Genomic DNA, 3,736 nt, shown 5'->3' on the forward strand with positions numbered 1-3,736 from the left:
TTTTCTATCTCTTTACTTTCAGTCTGTATATGTCTTCTTATTATAAGTGGGTCTCTTATAGGCAGCATATATTTTTTGTGCCTGGGCCGGCTGAGGGGAGGGGCCCAGGCGATTGGCTGCCTGGCCCCACCCCTGAATGGGGAGGGGGTGCTGATTGAGGGTGGGGCCAGCCAGGGGGATGGGCCACAGGTTGTTGGTCGGCTGGCCAGCCCTGCTCCTGATCAGGGTGGGGGGGCCTATCTGGGGTGGGACCTGGTGGGGGAGGGGCAGCAGGCCAATCAGAATGGTAGGGACTCATTGGGGGCAGGGCCAGTGCGGGGAGGGGTTGCAGGAGTTTGGCTGGCTGGCTCCACCCCTTACTGGGGCAGAGGGGCAATTAGGGGCGGGGCTGGCTGGGAGGAGGAGCCACAGGAGGTTGGTGGGAGCTGGTTTGCTGGCTGCTTTTTTTACTGCTGCATAGTATTCCATAAATGTACCACAGCTTTTTTATCCACTCATCTACTAATGAGCACTTGGAGTATTTCCAGATCTTGGCTATTGTAAATTGTGCTGCTATGAATATAGGGGTGCATACATTCTTTCTGACTGGTGTTTCGGGTTTCTTAGGATATATTCCTAGAACTTGGACCCCTGGGTCAAATGGCAGTTTCATATTTAATTTTTTGAGGAAACTCATACTGTTTTCCATAATGGCTGCACCAGTCTGCATTCCCACCAGCAGTGCACAAGGGTGCCTTTTTCTCCACATCCTCCCCAGCACTTGTCATTTGTTGATTTGTTGATGGTAGCCATTCTGACAGGTGTGAGGTGATACCTCATAGTCATTTTGATTTACATCTTTTAGTGATTAGTGACTTTGATCATTTTTTTCATATGTCTCTTGGCCATCTGTATGTCCTCTTTGGAGAAGTGTCTATATAGTAGACAATTATATTTAAAATCACTCTTGAGGTCACTAGTTTCCTGATATTTTTGATCACACACCAAATAAGCATATATTGAGCATGCATTCTCAACATAATTTAAAAACTTGTAAATTAAAATATTACTACTATATTGGTATGCTATTGGCATTTGAAGTCTAAATGCTTCAAAAGAATATTAAAGAGATTAAATAATTGTTTAATAGATGTTTAAAATAATTTTTACTGTAGTATAAAACCCTTTTTTGCTTTCATTTAGAAGTATAATATTGGTAGTAGCTCTTTTTTACAATGTCTTTTTTAATGATAAATATGAGGATTTTTTACCTTTTGATACCTTCTTTTGGTTTCTGAAAACAAATTTTATTTAACTAAGGGTTTATTAAATACATTACATTAAAACTAAGGGAGTTTTGTTTTGTTTTTTGAAGGGAAAAACACCCCCAAAATAAGTTTGTTGCTTCACATGGCATTGGGCAACTGTTACTAGTAAGTTGCAAGCTCTACAGCTAGCTATATGACTGACACATAGTTTAAAATTTGTCTCCTTGCCCAAAGTTTAATTCTGATAGAAGATTGGCCTCACATTCTGGTGTTTGGACATCAATTAGCTAGGATATGACTGGTTAAAAAGACCTTGGTGGCAAGCTAGATGTTCTGTTGCCTCACTAGAGGAAAGGTGGCTGCTCTAAAGTCCACCTACCTGTTCAAGTTGGAAATCTTTGACTACCAAAGGCTCCCTCTAATAGTACAGATGCCCTTGCTGTCTTACCAATTGCATCTTCACTGAGGGCTTTCTCTGGCCAGAAGCTCCTTCCTCTGGCCAGAGATAGCCATCTGTGATCTTGGGGCTTTGGGCTTGGCTGAAACATCATCTTATTTCTTTGTTTCAGGCTGGACACTACCAGGTACATACTGCTTGATCTCTGTTGCAATGAGGAATTTCAAGACTAAACAACACAGCTCTTTTCAGTTATCAAATGAAGGTGTTACACTAGTCCCGTGGTCGGCCAACTGCGGCTCGCGAGCCACATGCAGTTCTTTGGCCCCTTGAGTGTGGCTCTTCCACAAAATACTATGGCCTGGGCGAGTCTATTTTGAAGAAGTGGCGTTAGAAGAAGTTTAAGTTTAAAAATTTTGGCTCTCAAAAGAAATTTCAATCGTTGTACTGTTGATATTTGGCTCTGTTGACTAATGAGTTTGCCGACCACTGCACTAGTCCAAGTGAAAAGCAGACCTTAATGGTTACATTATACAAGCTGTGAGGTTTTTAAACTTGTGACAAGGGACAGAGGGAAATCCTACTCATTGCAAGGAAATCCTCATTTAAGCTTCAGTGAGTCAAAAGCACTTAAAACCCACAAACATCCAACTGGTCGTCCTTAGCCAGTCCAATCTCTATAAGGAACTGGCATATGTTCTTATGCTGGTCACCCTGTAGCTGAATCACTTCTCCATATTCTATCTAGATGCTTAATTACAGTACCATTGCAGGCAAATTTCTTGTTAAACACCTTCACTAGTTTCTTTTTATCATATCATCAGTGATCCCTTGGACAGTCCTAAGGGTCTTTCTGCAATTTCTCTGTTGAATTCTTATATGGATACAGTCCTCAGTGCTAACAGGAAGCAGATCATCACCCTTACTTGCATCAGCAAAGGGGTGAAAAGAGTGGAGTTTCTGGATAGCGGACATATACATTTCTTTTTCTCTGTGGTAACTGCCTGGGGGAGGGGAAAGAGACAGAGAGAGAGAGAGAGAGAGAAAGAGAGAGAGACAGAGAGAGAGACAGAGAGAGAGAGAGAGAGAGAGAGGAGAGAGAGAGAGAGAGAGAGAGAGAGAGAGAGAGAGAGAGAGAGAGAGAGAGAATTGGAGCATTAGGAACTGAGGAGGCTCAGCGGGGAGGTTGCTGAGTCCTGGCGGGGGCTCACTTGAGCCCTTTTAATACCTTAGTCTTACAAATTGACATATTATAAAACTGTTTTGAATGGTATTTTAAAAGAGATTTAATGTAACATATTATGTACATATTTGTTGTATTTGAATTTAGTATTATCTTTATCACAGATATCAAGTGTCCACAATGGAAGCTCGATTGAAAACAGGTAACATATTTTTAAAATGTATTTCTTTTCTAATCCTTATCAGTTTACATGGCTAAATGGTAAAAAATAGTCACTCTAAATTTAGTATCATAAACATTTTTGATTCATATCTTTCCTTACAATATTGTACTCTTTGATTGATGGTGTTAAATGCTGTAAAAATCAAAAATTTTAAGTGAAAAATTTAATTAAGGATCCGAGCTAGTGTACAACCTTCCCCCCCCCCCCCGTAAAAACAGTAATTAAATCTGTAGATAGTGAGAAACTGACCCTTATTCTGAAGTAATCATCATCCTTTAGAGGCATGACCTCAATATATAACAATGTATTGCTAAATCATTTCATATATGTTTATATATGTATATACACATATACACATAATACATATACAGTATATACACACATATATGCATGAACATAACTGCATTAATTGATTCATCCAGTTAACTCCTATAGTTTTCACTAGTGAGTCTGTTTAACATGTTGTGATTAAACAGACTAACAAAAAGCCTGAGCAAGATATATTAATGCATCAGCAAACTCTGTCAGTAAGAGTTAGGTTCCTATCTAGTGAGAATAAAGGGTGTCATTGTTTCCTTTTAGTCACTGACTTGAATTATTGAGAATTCAAATTCAGTGTACATGAAGCACTTATTCCTTAACTATACATAGCTTTATATGTAATATTTTGGCTTTAATTGCCATAC

The 3,736-nt window shown here is 39.6% G+C and overlaps 1 pseudogene across 1 annotated transcript; it reads right to left on the minus strand.

Moving 5' to 3' along the window:
- Positions 1-2,274: 2,274 nt before the first annotated feature.
- Positions 2,275-2,619, minus strand: LOC308257051 (eukaryotic translation initiation factor 1-like; annotated as a pseudogene). Its single transcript has one exon. The product of its transcript is annotated as a eukaryotic translation initiation factor 1-like (transcript).
- Between the last annotated feature and the right edge of the window lie 1,117 nt (positions 2,620-3,736).

Source organism: Plecotus auritus, assembly GCF_963455305.1.
Source record: "Plecotus auritus genome assembly, chromosome: 1".
Classification (NCBI taxonomy): Eukaryota; Metazoa; Chordata; class Mammalia; order Chiroptera; family Vespertilionidae; genus Plecotus; species Plecotus auritus.